Genomic DNA, 16,989 nt, shown 5'->3' with positions numbered 1-16,989 from the left:
TTATTTTAAAATACGTAATAAGTAATATTACAACATGGTGGCAGCGGAAAAATACTAAATTTGGAGTTTGACCAAAAGGGTCTGCATATAATTTCGCAGAAGGGTAAAAAAATCTTCGAAAAGGGAAGAAATAAAGATGCCAAGCGACAAAGGAGGTCAAGGTCAAGCAACAGGCCAGGAAAGCGGCGTGGTTCATTTACCATTAAATGTGGGTCCACCTGAAAAATTTAATTTCACGGAAGGAGGAAAATGGCCTCAGTGGAAGAAAAGGTTTGAACGGTATATGTCTATGTCGGGGCACTCGAACCGGTCCGACAAGGAAAAAATAGACATATTAATGTACATAATGGGGGAGGAAAGTGAACAGATAGCATCCCAATGGAAGGAGCATCCTGGAACTTACAAACAGGCAATGGAAGCGTTAGAAAACATTTCATTCCAAGACGTAATGTTATATTTGAGCGGTATAAATTCAACACCCGAATTCAACAACCCGGTGAGTCTGTAGAGCAATTTATAACTGCTTTGCATACGATATCAGAATTTTTTGATTATGGTTTACTTCGTGAAGAACTCATAAGAGATAGAATAGTTGTTGGAATGGCAGACAAGAGAACCAGCGAGAAATTACAGATGGAAGATAATTTAACGTTATCACGGGCGATTTTGTCAGCTAAATAAGCTGAGCTGATGGGCCAACAAGGGGTTTTTCTTCGAGATGGAACAAAAGAAGTTGCAGCAGTGATGCAAAAGGGTGGCAACAAAGGTTGGTTACGAGGGAAAAGTTATGGAAAACGAGATGAAAGGGGTTTTAAACAACAAAATGGTACAAAGAAAACAAATGGGGAACAGTCCGAAAAGAAGTGTTACCATTGTGGGAAGGAACCACATCCCAGGGAACGGTGTCCAGCCAGAAATGCTAAATGTATGAAGTGTGGGAAAATGGGACATTGGAAGAAGGTGTGCAAATCAGTGAAATTCATGGAAATGGAGGAAGAAATTGAAGAACAGCAGGAAGAGGAACAGAATTTCGTTGGATTAATGGTAGGTGGTTTGAAGACAACGGCTCAACGCGATGAGTGGTGTTGTTTGATTGACGTTGAAGGGTATGAAAAACCTATCAAGTTCTTAATAGACACTGGTGCTGATGTAATTTGCATGCCCGATACGTTTATACCAAATAGTTTTGGAAATTATAATCAAATCAAAGACATTATATCCGGAACAGACGGTACTCAATTAAATGTAGTTGCTGAGCTATCTTTAAAGTTAAGGTATAAAGACAAAGAATCAGTATCAAAGGTATATTTTCTAAAAAATTTACAAATGCCTATTTTGGGTAGACCGGGGATAGTAGGATTAGAATTATCCTTAGAATCCTTAGAATATTAGAATTATTAAGATTTGTGGGAAACATAAATGCAGGAAAACAATCGCAGATAGATGTTTTTCGTGAATTTCCAAAACTTTTTTCGGGATTAGGGACATTTGCGGGAGAAATAGAAATAAAACTTGAAGAAGGTGCTGTACCATTTATCCAAGCGGCTCCGAGAGTTGTACCTATACCTTTGTTACCAAAATTGGAGTTAGAACTGAAAAAGTTACAAAAACTAGGCATAATAGAACCAGTTGAAAACCCTACTGGGTGGGTGGTTCCTATTGTGGTGGTTCCCAAGGGAGATGGCATTAGACTATGTTGCGATTATACTAAACTGAATAACAGTGTACTCAGGGCTCATTATCCGATACCAAAGGTAGAAACGACATTGGCTAAACTGGTGGGATCCAGGTACTTTTCTAAATTGGATGCTCAATCAGGGTTTTATCAGATCAAACTAAAAAAATCATGCCAAGATTTAACGACTTTTATAACTCCTTTCGGGAAATTTAAATTTACCAGGTTACCGTTTGGAATTTCGTGTGCACCCGAATATTTTAGTCAGAAATTTCAGAAAATTTTAATGGGCATAAAAGGAGTAGTCACACACATCGATGATATTTTGGTCTTTGCGTCAACAATGGAAGACCATGATAAAATATTAAGACAGGTTTTAACAAAATTAAATCAGGAAAGAATAGCCTTAAACAAAAATAAATGTTAAATTGGTGTCCAAAGCTTGACATTTTTGGGTCATGTGATTTCAGGTCGGGGAGTTAAAGTAGACCCAGAGAGAGTGATTGCTATTACAAATTTTCCTATTCCAAAAGATAAAAAAGAATTAATGAGATGGTTAGGCATGGTAAATTTTGCAGCTAGGTTTATTCCAAATAAATCTCATATTTTGGCTCCGATTCATGAACTGTTAAAGAAAGACATTCAGTTTATGTGGGGTTCATTACAGCAAGAGGCTTACAGTAAGATAATTTCTTTACTCAAGGATGCACCCAATTTATCATATTTCGATCCGGAAAAGACAATAATTGTTAGTTCCGATGCATCTTCATATGGGTTGGTATCTGTGTTGATGCAAATTAATGGAAACGGTGAAAGAGAAATAGTGGCTTATGCGTCGCGAACGTTAAACAAATCTGAAGAGAGATATGCTCATATTGAGAAAGAGGCTCTTGGTTTGACGTGGGCGTGTGAACATTTTCAGGAGTATTTGATTGGTTTAAAAATCCTTATATTGGAAACCGATCATAAACCTTTAATTCCTATATTTTCTACAAAAAATTTCGATGACTTAACACCTCGATTGCAAAGATACCGAATTAGACTAATGAGATACAGATTTGAAATAAAGCATATTCCAGGTAAGGAACTTATCGTGGCGGATGCGTTAAGTAGAGGCCCAATGGAAAACGGAAAAAATTACGACCTTACGGAGGCAACAGATGCTTACGTGTCACTAGTACTAAAAGAATTGCCGATTAAAGACGATTTTCTGTTGCAAATAGCAAATGAACAACGTTCAGATTCAATTTGTCAACAACTGATGAGGTTTGCGAGTTCTTTATGGCCGGAGAAGAGTAAATTAGAACCAGAAATGATACCTTATTGGCAGTATCGCAACGACTTTTCGGTAATTGAAGGATTTCTTTTAAAAAGCACTCGAATAGTGATACCAGCAAAATTACAAATAAAAGTAATTGATTTTCTGCACCAGGGTCATTTAGTAATCTCAAAATGTAGAGAACGGGCGAAAATGTCAGTTTGGTGGTTGGGGCTTTCTACTCAACTGGAACATATTATTCGCAACTGTCCAAATTGCGTTGAACAACGGGTTAACCCGAAAGAACCGTTTTTGAAAGACGAATTGACAACAAGAGCTTGGGAAAAGTTGGGGATGGATTTATTCAAGTTTAGGCAAACATGGTATTTGATAATTATTGACTATTTCATTCATATCGTTAACAGCCAATAAGAATTCGCGGTTTTCCGTCAATTGCGAGTATTTCAGCGGTTATTTGGCCGTAACCATGGAGAACGATAATACGAACCTTTGTATTATCGCTGTAATACGAACCTTTGTATTATCGCTTGTTTGACATTTAATTAATTTCGAGACATCCATGCATGTTTCCATAACAATCAATGTAATTTATTAAAAAAATATAAAAATTCTAAAAATATGTATATTTTTTATTCATGAAATAGTCTAGCCATATACAACACGACAATCGAAAATACACGAATCTCGACGTATTGCCTTAAAAAACACCACTCGACCTTCGGTCTCGTGGTGTTTCAGGCAATACGTCTCGTATTATCGAGTATTTTCGATCGTCTTGTTGTATAATATATGATTATTTTTCACGTTTTTTTGAATTGTTTGCGTTGAAGGAGTTGAACCAGAATGAAATAATTGCAAAATGTAAAGAGACTTTTTCGCGTTTTGGCATTCCCGATGTGGTCCGTACCGATAATGGTCCGCAGTTTCAAGCTAGGTTTAAAGAGTTTGCTAGAGAAAATAATTTTAAGCACATTACATCCAGTCCTTATTTTGCTCAGTCAAATGGGGAGGCAGAGTCAGGGGTTAAAATAGCGAAAATGTTTGGCAAAAAATGAAGACATTCATACTGCTTTATTGTCGTATAGATCTACCCCTTTACCAAATGGATTTAGTCCAGGAGAACTTTTAATGTCGCGAAAACTGCAAAGCAGGTTACCAGTATTACCAAGTAAGTTAAAAGAAATTGTAAACCCTTTGTCAGCGTTAGGTGCGGAGAATAAAAATAAACAAAGACAGACCGAGAACTATAACTGTAGACACAATATTAGAGAATTGCGTGAATTAGCTGAGAGTACTGTGGTGTGGGTTACCGATTTACGTTGTTATGGTAGGATAGTTTGTAAGACTGACGAACCGCGATCTTATTTAATTGCTACCAATAGAGGTATTTTTAGAGGTTTCTGATAGAAGCGCCTTATGCTGAATCGTACTTGTTAGATTCGTTCAATGAGCCTAAAGTTGACAAAATGAATGAATCCGTATCCAAACAATCAATGCCCGAAAATAACGAAGTTGTAAAGGTTGCTGATGATTCCGCCTTAAGTAATAATAATAATAATTCAAACAGTGACAGTGTTGATGGTGGAGTTACCAGCAATCTAACGCCGAAGAAAAGTGTTGTTGCAAAGGACGAAAATAGATGTATTAGACGTTCGAATAGAGAAATAAACAAACCCTCTTGGTTTAAAAATTATGTACAAATGACTAAAAAAGGGGGATGTTTAGTGAGTGACCGTTAGATGGCACTAGTAGTTAAGAAAATAGTCTGTATTATCGACCGAATAAGACGCATACGACGCACATAATCTATGGTATAAGGAGAGAATTAAAACCGTTAAGAAAGTGATTGGTTTTATTTTACAATACGTAATAAGTAATATTACAACACTTTTGACACATGTATGTTGGACCCCGCTGCGTCATACTCAATCTACACATATCAACATACACATTACAACGATTACGAGTTGCGTATTTGTGAACATCAGCATGATTTAAAAGCTCGTCGAAATTGTTCAGAGCATACAATATACTATTTAGTATGTAAATAGATGGCAGGGTTAGGACGCCTAAACGCACGAAGATGTGTCGACAGTCGTCACTGTATCCCAGGCCTCCTACAACTCTTGTTTCCCCACGCTAAAATGGCATAAGAAATATGGCTTTGTATAAGCGCGAAGTAAGCGGTTTTCACTACCTTGACAATAAGGTTTCGTAGCAAAAAGATGTTTTTTGAAATTTTCTTACTTATAGCGTCAACATGATGATCGAACTTCAATATTGGAGTGGTTATGTGAACTCCCAAGGATTTACCAAACGACGGGTAAATTAATTTTATTAGTAAAATTAAAATTTCTCTGACTTAAAATCATTCTGACTGTTTTCCCATCATTCAAACACAACTCATTCGCGATGCACCATTTACGTGCTCTATCTAGAACCAATTCTGATCTTTGAATGACCTCTTCAGCTTCATTGCTTCGGATAATCAAAGTGGCATCGTCAGCATATAATAAACAGTCAATGTCCCTAAAATAATACGAAAAGTCATTGAAAAACATCAAAAATAAAAGAGGTCCAAGGATAGAACCCTGTGGAACACCCCTAGTCAAAGTGACTTTCTCCGATGTCACTTCCGACCACAAGTCACCTGTTGCGTTCTGCCGGACAAATAAGATTGGATTAGAGCAACACTTTTGTCGTCAAAATTAAAAACATTGCGAAGTTTATCAATAAGAATTGGATGATAAACTGTATCGAATGAGCGAGACAAGTCCAAAAACAATGACATACAGTATTCACGCTTTTCAAAGCTGTCAAGACAGATATTCACATATTTAACTACCGCGTCAGAGGTGCACCTACCCCTTCGAAAACCAAACTGATGAGGGTGCAATAAATTATTTGGGTCCAAGTATGCGATGATTCTATTGAAAAGGGCCCTTTCAAATATTTTGGAAAAGGTGGACAGGATACTTATAGGACGAAAATTAGCATTGTTGTTCTTATCTCCGCCTTTAAAAATTGGAAGTACATTAGCTATTTTTAATAAGTCAGGAAATACGCCAGATGAAAAGGAAAGGTTCACCAATCGTGTAAGGGGCGCCACATATAGACCGGTGTTACTTCTCACAAAGTTTGCAGAAATGCCATAAATGTCTTTAGAGTTACTAGATTTTAAACGGCAAAGCAGATCACGAACTTCAATCGGCGTAACTTCAGAACATGAAAAATACACGCCCTCTGGAGGCAGCGTGTGACAAACGTCCATAGCGCAAACAGTTGAATCTGGCAAACCTCGAACCACTTCGTCAGCAATGCCAATAAAAAAATTATTTAATTCATTAGGGTTTAAATGAGAAGTGTCATCATTCTTAATAAGATTCCACATTGCTTTTGGTTTATTCTTGCACTGCTTAATAACTTCACGCGAAGCCTTCTTTTTTCATCAGAAATCGCCTTTCTATATTGAATTCTAAGTTTATTTCTAGCATGAAGTAAGTCATCCGTTTTAAATTTTCTATAAAGCTCACAAGATGAGTTACACATTTCCCTTATCTGTTTCGAATCATTGTTAAACCAATTGGGGCCGTCATCACAAGACCGGAGATTTATTTTACATACAGGAAAAGACGCATGAAAACCCCCATAATGACATCAAACATTCCATATGCATCATTCACGCTATCAGCAACCTCACTCAAAATCTTCCAATCGGATTGATTCAACATGTTAAAAAAGTTCATTCTACCGCTTAGTGTAAGAGGCCTGTGCAGTTTTGTATTATAGGTTTTAATTTCTTTAACATGATGTGTCGGTATACTAACACTTTGCGCCCTGTGATCTGATAAATTTGATTCAATCACGGTAGTATTGAAATTATTCGTAGAAAAATTAACAAATATGTTGTCAATACAATTATTTATTCTAGTTGGCTGGGACACTGTCGGAACAAAACCATGTGACACAAACAAGTCGCACACCATCGTCGTGTCAGCGCTCCGACCCCCAAACCATACATTAAAGTCACCCACCGCGACAACACGCAACTGATGGCGTAACATAGTCAATGCCGAGCTTACAATGTCGCAAAATAACTGAATATCACCAGAAGGGGATCTATAGACACAAATTATCACTATGTCCAATTTTTTACACAGTATACCCGTCATCTCAATGTTTTTCCACAGATAATTTATTAATGTTATAAAGAGGGATGAAGGAAAATTCACGTTTAATTAGTATCAACACACTGTGGCGTGTGTTGATACTAATGATCAGAACGACTAAAAAAAGATGCAACGGTTTTGTCAGCAATGTTCATACCATATTCCAATTCATCCTCTCTGAGCCAATGTTCACAAACACACAAAACATCAAAATTTACAGGAAAGTCAAAAAGGAAAGCATCAAGTTCACTAATTTTGTTCCTAAGGCCCTGGATATTTAGGTGAAATACATTTATTATATCATTTCTCAAGTCTACGCCACTTTCCGTGGTCTCCGGTAATTGTAAAAATTTTCGTTACTATTTAACAATATTTGTTCCTTAGAGCTAGCCTGCATTGGTAAACATTCAATATTTATCACAGCATTAGTTTTCTTACGGTACTCATTATAATCATTATTAATAAGATTTGCAATGTGTGAAAAGATTTTACGTTTCCCAGAAACATTCAAATGAAGTCCGTGTTTCGTTCTATCACACCATGATAGGACCAATCTTATTAATGAAATCAAAAATGTTGCAGTTGAAATTATAAATGCTAAAATTAAGTTCCTTCTTATCATACCAATATGGAACGGACAGATACAAGACATTACACTGACGAGCTACAGCCTTTAATTTACGGTATACTAGTGCTGGCGGATCATTACCCTTTAGCAAATCATTACAACCCCCAATTACAAGAACATAATCATTTTTATTATAATCGCGACATATCTTACCAATGCCGTCCAATACAATAGCAAAATCAGCATTAGGCTTACATATAGTGAGTAGATCGAATTTTGTTTTGTCCAGGCAGCACTCCAAAAAGTCACTAGAACCTAGGGCATGGCTGCCCCCAGGATTAAAACTTTCGATTTATCCATTGGTTGAGAAATGTGGTTTATCCCAGGAGATTTCGATGCGGATTGACATGGTATGGATAAAAAATAAAACGAAAAAACTTCTTAACTTGCTATATTTAATAAATTTGTAGTCAAACTAGTTTCGGGGCTAGCCCCATCCTCAGTGACAATGTCAATAGAAGACTAATATTGTAAACTGAAGATCCTCAAAAAGGGGGCAATTGAAAGCATGTATAAAGCTGAAGGCAATATAATGCGTTGTTAAACGTGTACAGCAAAACGATTAAAATGGCGACAGCAAAAAAACCTTATTTTAAACGCTTGTTGAAAAATATGTTGATCCTTTAAAGAGACGTGAAGAAACGAGACTGACAGTCTCGTCAGCGTTTAAAATAACGTTTTTTTGCTGTCGCCATTTTAATCGTTTTGCTGTACACGTTTAACAACGCATTGTATTGCCTTCAGCTTTATACATGCTTTCAATTGCCCCCTTTTTAATGATCTTCAGTTTACAATATTAGTCTTCTATTGATATTGTCACTGAGGATGGGGCTAGCCCTGAAACTAGTTTGACTACAAATTTATTAAATATAGCAACTTAAGAAGTTCTTTCGTTTTATTTTTTAAATAATTCACTTGCAACATGGGTCTACACTCTAAATGGTATGGATAGTTCGGTTGGTTTCACCATTGTCTTTTTCTCCAGTACATTGGGTATCTCTGCAAGGGCACTACAGTTGCATTTAGCCGTTTTCAGTAGTTTCGGGAGTGGTTTCTTCTTATTGACATCACCCACAACCAGATTGTCTGACGATGCCTTCGATAACTTGTTTTTGATGTTTTTGTTTTGAGTCTTTATATATTTTGTAAGCTGTACAGACAGCAAGTTGACCTTGTCTTCTAGAGACTTTATTTTATTTAAAAGATTAAAAAAAAATATATTACGTTTTTTTGGTTTCCTTTTATTAACCACCATAACCACACTTTCCATTGTTTACCACGACAGAAATCGCAGAGATCATCCGCTGGTTTCATTACTGTAACATAGGGTATGTACTTGTTCCATATGCGTCGAAAACTGTGATTCGTCATCTTCAATTCGTCATTATTGAGTGAAGCAATGTACTTTCGATAAATTGAAGACTTTATCTCGTTTGATGGCAATTTCATGACACGATAATCTTTAAATTGTGGAAGTCTTCCGGGCAGTGGAAGAGCCAATAAATCGGCTGTGTACTCAATGAATTTGACAGCTTTTTGGATATCGGCCGGTTTAAACGATTTTGGATTTGTACATTCTTTATTTGCTAGTCCATGTAGTCGTACTGTTGCACCGTGTTCTTGAAAATGATGTACTAAGTGTTCGTAACGCTTCTACCCACATGCGTGTGCAAAAACGAACGACAAACAGGTACCTTGTAGAAGGTAAACTCGATCTTATGCCTCCTAATTTCTCTATCCTTTCTCTGTCCATATTTCTTCCGACCGGCAAGCTTTAAATAAACACTTTTTAATTCCTCGTTACACATCATTCCGGCTTCGATACGACTTAATGTCACTAAATCGAGTTCATTTTTGGATAACTCTAAACAATTGTTTCTCGTATTCTCGATCATTTTTTGTGGTATCATTGTATGGCATTTATTATTACAACAATCTTTTGAGAGAAATTTGGTTACCAGCTCCATTTCCTTTTCATCGACAACAGACAACTCCAAGCTAACCCAACGTTGTTCCATATTATTTTCTGCCTGAGAGAAATGTAGTGAATCGTTATCACCATTCGAAGTAAGATCATTGTCGGACATGTCATTGTCCTGGACGTTGTCTTCATCGTTTTCACGAAAATATTGTCTGTACACGGCACTGAACTCCTCATCAACACTCATTTTTCATTATTTTTTTGTGATGCGAAAGACCTACAGAAACGATTACATAAACGTCATTACGAAAAATACGGCCAAATCACTTCATCAGTGTTACTCGTTTAGAAATCCGAAACTGGCAACTTACGCGATTAACTACGATAATATTCTGAGCTGAAACAAAATTTTGACATCTTTCAACCCCGGCCAACGTAGAAAAAAGAGAACAATTAAAACTGACGAACAACAATACTCCATTATGTTGGTTAATTATATTCTCAACCCTAAATTGATATCCCAAAAATCGAGTGTTTTCTGATCTTTTGAACAAATGTCTGCTAGAGCAGATTTTTTTAGAAAAAGTCGAATAACTCGTCGAATTGGAAAAAGTAAAGTTATTCATAAACCTTGAAAATAGACAAATCCAAATATATAAAAATATACAGGTATTCCATTTAAAAAAATAAAGTAGGTGGCGACTTACTGTATAACCAGAAGTGCAAATCTGAAAATATTTTAATCGAAGAGAACGCAATTGATAATACTTAAGTCTGAATTCTCAAATGTTTATTTTGGACAGAACCCCAGAAACGTCTAATAGCCGGGCTCGCTGAGACACGCTGTATATAGGTTATGAAGTAATCAAAATAATAAAAAAAATACGTTAAATCGATCTGACCTTAATGGTATCGTCTTCAAATTGAAAGATCTCAGAATCCTCAGCCTTTTAATTCCTCTGGATGGCGGTGGATTAAATTTGAGGATGATAATTTGCTCTCAGAGGAAATGGTGGAGGAAAAAAAGCCTATATTGAAAAATGAAAATTCTATGCGTTAATATTAAGTTTCAGTAAAAAAAAAATGAATGATTTTATTTAATAACAATGACGAAAATCTTACCTCAATTTCAACGAGGCTTTACGTCAAATAAATTTTTATTTCGTGATAAAAAAATTTTGGAAAAACTCCGTAAATGATAATTAAAAAATTAATTAAATCCGCTAACTTGCGTTTTGTCTTCACGACTCAAAATTTATTATAAAATTTTTAAAGATGTCGAAACCAACAAATTATTCTGTCATAATCGATACTATCACGTTGACGAAAAATTCAGAATGATATGAACAAAAAATTGGTCTTAACGTCATTTCTTGGACTGCGTGTTTCAAAACAAATTTTAACAAAAGTTATACTTAATATTAATATAAAGTGAAAATTTATAATTGTTACTAAAATCTTGAATAAAATTTGGAGCAATATTGAAAGTTTAAAATTATTATTAAAGTATTTAAAATTTTGTAAAATTTCCACCTATGGTTGAATGGAGAAAGTTGAGGAACGGTTTTATTTTTATAAAATAGGAATCGCCATTATTGAGGATACTGCTGAAAAGAAACATCATAGATAAAAAAAAGATTAATATCAATTACCTTACGTTTCTCTTTTTCTTTTTTTTTTTTTAAACACTAAAGGAATAATATCTGTAATAATGTAATAGTATCAAAAGGAATAGGTTTATAAATCTTACGTTCTGTGTATTTAGACTATAAGGGATCTTTCTGAAGTTTAATTTTATGTAGGATTTTATTAATAATTTTGTTTGGAAATTTATTTATCATAGCTAATATTTCCATGTTCCCAGCCGTCTTCTCTATTCACATTACTCTTATCTCGATGGAACACTGTCGCCTGTCTTTTCATTCTTTGGAAATAATTTCCGGCTTTGGCTAGCACATTGGTCTTATCGAAATCGTGTATATCTTCTTGTGTCAATGCTCTGCGACTGCTGCATTTTATTTACCCTCTCTCGCTTCTTCGTGTATGTAATACTCCAATGTAATAGAAAGAGTTATCGTAATAGAAAGAACTCTAGAACTATATTCATCTTATGAGAAATTTTCTGCTCTTTTCATCAGTATATAACACATCTCAATCACAAGTTTGCACAATCGTTTTTCAGCCCAGCAACAAACTTTCCCCTTGTAATTCCGTCTACTTTTTGGTCCAATATTTTCGTTATCTAGAAAAATAGCGAAAAACTAATAACACGGTTGGAAAGTTTGGTCTTTTCATTTAAATCACCTCAAAATTGACCCACTTTAAGGCCTTGTGCAGCCGTTATCAGAAGGAAATTCAACAAATTCTTATTTCTTAGTCTTATTTCGAGTTTTCATTTACAGACGCCGTTAATATCTGCCGGCGTCTGTAAAAGAAACGCACCTGAAAGACAACCTACAGGTAGCAGAATACAATCACTTCTTACCCTAACTTTCTTATTGGATGTAGGAAAACTTGGAACAAAGTTTTACCCGAGAGAGAATTCTAACTTCATTTCATGTTGACAGATAATTTTTCATTCAGTCTTAATTTATTTAAAACCGTTTAAAAACATATAAGTACGAAGGCTTTCACGGCCGGTGTTAATAAAACTAACACTAGCACTATCACTACAACTAACACTAGACCTAGAACTAGAAACTTTCGGGTTGAGCCGTGCGTTTTTTGAACAAATGTTTGACGTTTGGAGTGCCACCTTCTTCAGAAAACTAGTTGGAACTCGAAAGTTTCTAGTTCTAGGTCTAGTATTAGTTCTACTGATAGTGCTAGTGTTAGTTCTTGTTTTAGTTTTACGTTTAGAAACATGTTAAACTGTTCAAAACGGAAAGATTATTTCATGTTACACCTATTTTATCAGAATCTGGAAGAATTTGAGCAATTTTAGATTCGAATTGTGTTTTGATGGTTTTTAACTCAGTTCAATTCTCATTCAATTTTCTCCTCGTCATACAAGAGAGTTATTGACCTAAGCGTGGTTTAGCCGCGGCAAAAATTCGTGGTAGAAAAAATATAGTTGTAGAGTTTTCCCCCATCAAATAGGAAAGTTATTAGTGCAAGAAATACATGCGTGTTTTCATCGGTAGGGGCTTTTTCAGATGCGTTTTTCTTACAGACGCTGATAGAAATTGGCGGATGAAAACTCGGAATAAGATAGTCCAAGGTCAGCTCTTTCCGAATATATAAACCATTTATTGAATTTCCATCTGGCAACAGCTGCACAAGGTTGTGAAGTTTGGTAATTTTGAGGTAAATTAAATACAGCGCGACGTTTCTTATTTTTTCTTGCTCTTATCATCAACGTATAGGCGCACGAAAACTTGGTTTAAGATAGAGAAAAGATCAAGCTTTCCAAACGTGTTCTTTGTTTTTCGCTATCTTTCTAGATAACCAAAATATTGGCCCGAAAAGTAGATGGAAATACAAGGGAAAAGTTTGTTGCTGGGCTGATAAACGATTGTGCAAACGTGTGATTGAGATGTATTATATACCGATGAAAAGAGCAGAAAATTTCCCATAAGATGAACATAGTTCTGGAGTTTTCTCCCCGTCATATAAGAGAGTTATTGACCCAAGCGTGGTTTAGCCGCGGCAAAAATTCGTGGCAGCGCGACGTTTCTTATTTTTTCTTCCTCTCATTATCAACATATCGGCGGACGAAAACTCGGTTTAAGATGGAAAAACGACCAAGCTTTCCAACCGTGTGCTTAGTTTTTCGCTAGAGTTATAAATAACAAAGATATCCGTCCGAAAAGTACATAGATGGAAATACAAAAGTAAAGTTTGTTGCCAACTGTAGGCTCCTTTTCAGGAGCGTTTTTTTGACAGACGCCGACAGATATTGACGGACGAAAACTCGAAATAAGATAGCCCAAGGTCAGTTCTTTCCGAATATGTAAACCATTTATTGAATTTCCGTCTGGTAACGGCTGCACAAGGCCGTGAAATTTGGTAATTTTGAGGTAAATTGAATGCAGTGCGACGTTTCTTATTTTCTCTTGCTCTTATTATTAACATATCGGCGGAGATATCTCGGTTTAAGATAGAAAAAAGACCAAGCTTTCCAACCGTGTGCTTAGTTTTTCGCTATCTTTCTAGATAACGAAGATATGGGCCCTAGAAGTAGGTGGAAATTTAAAGGAAAAAGTTTGTTGCTGGGCGGTTTGTTGCTATCGTCTTAATTAAACTTATAATAAAAATAATTTTTAAAAGAATTTTTTTAAATTTAGAGGCAGGAAACACTCAATAAAAATTTTTATATAAAAATAGGTCTTTTTTATATAAAAATTTTTATACAGGGTGATTCATAAGTAATGGGCCAAATTGTAAATGTACGTTCAGGAGGCCAAAATAATAATATTTTCATTAACAATAATGGGTCTTAGTCTGCTCCTTACTGAGATACAGGATGTTAAAGCGAAAATCAGCTACTTTTCTACATAATGACTCATAGTTGACTTATAGTTTTTGTAAGGGTAAACAATAATGTGTGAGAGGATTTGAGTTAACTCGTAGATGTCGCCACATGCGCCATATGAATTAGATGAAATCAGCTACAAATTTTTTATCGCTCATTATTTTACAACATACTTGTTTAATTTGGATAGCCCCATCATTTCTGTAGAAAAAAGCTATACTTCTTTGATCTTGAAAATATTAACGATTTTCGAGATATTTGAATTTTACTAATTCACTACACTACATTTCACGGTGGTCGACGTAGCATTAATCTGTTAAGACACAAGCATGGCATGGAATGTTGACATTTACCTAACCGTAATTGATAATTGATAACAATATTAAACTGAAACCATAAAAAAATTACGTAATAAAACAATTTATTGTACGCCAGTTAATAAAACGAAATACAACATTAGAACAGACTTGAACTAAGACCACTTACGACAACTGTTGTCAAAAGCTACATGTTAATGTTGTGCGAAGTTAAATTAAATTTAAGCTTAATTATGAGCTACTGCAAAAGGTTTTCAACATGACCACCACCAGCATTTATACACGCATTTAACCGTTTGGTTAAGGATTGTCTGACTTTAAAAAATGTAGCAGGATTATTTCGTATTGAATTGGCTGCATCTTGAATTCTATTCCATAACTCGTCTCGTGTATTTATAGTAGGTTCAGCATAGACCATTGATTTCATGTAACCCCACACATAAAAATCAAGTGGATTAAAATCGGTACTGCGAGGTGGCCACTGAAATTCACTACCACGTCCAATCCAACGGTGAGGGAATGTTTCATTCAGATGTTCGCGCACAGCACGTGAAAAATGTGGAGGAGCACCGTCTTGCATGAACCACATATTTCTTCTTAGTTGTAATGGAAGATCTCCCAAGAGGTCGACTAAGTCATTATTTAAAAAAATTAAATATGACTCTCCATTTAAATTAGGAGGTAATTCAACTGGGCCCAGTAATGTATTGCCTATTACACCGCACCACACATTTATTTTAAACTCGTGCTGGAAATGTCTATCTTTTTTTAAACGAGGGTTTTCGGTTTCCCAGGCATGACTATTTCGCCAATTAAAAACTCCGCGTCTGGTAAAGGTTGCTTCATCCGTGAAAAGAATGTTATTTAGGAATGTTGGATTATTATTCAATTTTCCTTTTAGCCACTGACAAAATTGAACTCTGATTCGATAATCTGTTGGAAGTAAATTTTGCACAGGTATAAAATGATAGGGATATAAATTTTCCTTGTGTAAAATTCTAGTCACGGATGGTTGGCTTATTCCAGTTGCTGCAGACAATCGACGAGTGCTTATTTCAGAATTTTGCGCAATTCTTACCAAAATTTCATCTTCTTGCTGCGGAGTGATAATCTTAGGACGTCCTGTATGATATTTTGGACGAAATGAACCTGTTTCACCCAATCGATTATAAATATTTTGAAATATCTTCCGGTTTGGCTGCCTTCTGTAAGGGTACATTTCACGATATTTTCTGGATGCTGCTTGCCCAGAAAAACGTTCTTGTGCGTAAACGCATAACATGTCTCTCATTTCTTCGTTTGAAAAGTGATTATGTCTCGGCATTTTGATTTATGTTAGGACAAGAATGAATCAGTTTACTTAACAATAAAATGTTTTAAACTATTCATTAAACGTAAAAGCTCATTGACGTTTCATAATTCATATGGCGCATGTGGCGACATCTACGAGTTAACTCAAATCCTCTCACACATTATTGTTTACCCTTACAAAAACTATAAGTCAACTATGAGTCATTATGTAGAAAAGTAGCTGATCTATTAACAAAAATCTATTTTATTTTTTTCGCTTTAACATCCTGTATCTCAGTAAGGAGCAGACTAAGACCCATTATTGTTAATGAAAATATTATTATTTTGGCCTCCTGAACGTACATTTACAATTTGGCCCATTACTTATGAATCACCCTGTATAAAAAGACCTAACCACGAGGAAAATGAGGAAAAGTGAAAAAATCATAAATCAAAAATATTTTGAAAAATACTTACAGTCAATGAAGCTATAATAGGTGTAGACTGGAAATCAAATGAAAGTAAAGCATTTTGCTATCTGATGGATAAACAAAATTAAGATAAAAGATGAAATAGGAATGGCGACGTTAAAAAGTATGGAATTTAAAGAAAAGTAAAAATATTTCTTTTTTTTTTAAATGAAAAGAATAAAACTCTCAACTTTCTTGATCTTACGGTTACCAGAGATAACTCCGAATCTGTTACTTATGACATTTTTAGGAAGCCAACAGTTATTCCAACCACAATTCCCTACGATTCTTTCTCATCTCAAAAAGATCCCTTATTCACTAAAACACATAACATTTCCATTTATAAACCTATCTCTTTTAATCACATTACTATGGAGTCTAAACATATTTAAAAAAAATTTAATATAACCTTAGCTTTTTCCAACAATAATTCTTTACTTAAACTTTTATCTAATTATCATTGCAAACAATATGATGTTCTCAAAGAAAGTGGGGTGTATTCGATCGGATGCTCTAATTGTAACGGAATCTATGTTGGTCAAACTGGCCGTACACTGGAAAACAGAATTAATAAACACAAAACTAAAATTCAATCAAATATTTACAAACATAGAGTTGAAACGGGACACAACATTAATTTTGATAATAGTTCACTTTAAACTAAAACTAACACTAGCACTATCACAAGAACTAACACTAGACCTAAAATCTTTCGGGTTAAGCCGTGCGTTTATTGAAAAAATGTTTGACGTTTCGGATGCCATGT

Source organism: Onthophagus taurus, chromosome 11 (genome assembly GCF_036711975.1).
Source record: "Onthophagus taurus isolate NC chromosome 11, IU_Otau_3.0, whole genome shotgun sequence".
Lineage (NCBI taxonomy): Eukaryota > Metazoa > Arthropoda > Insecta > Coleoptera > Scarabaeidae > Onthophagus > Onthophagus taurus.
This window is presented reverse-complemented; position numbering follows the sequence as displayed.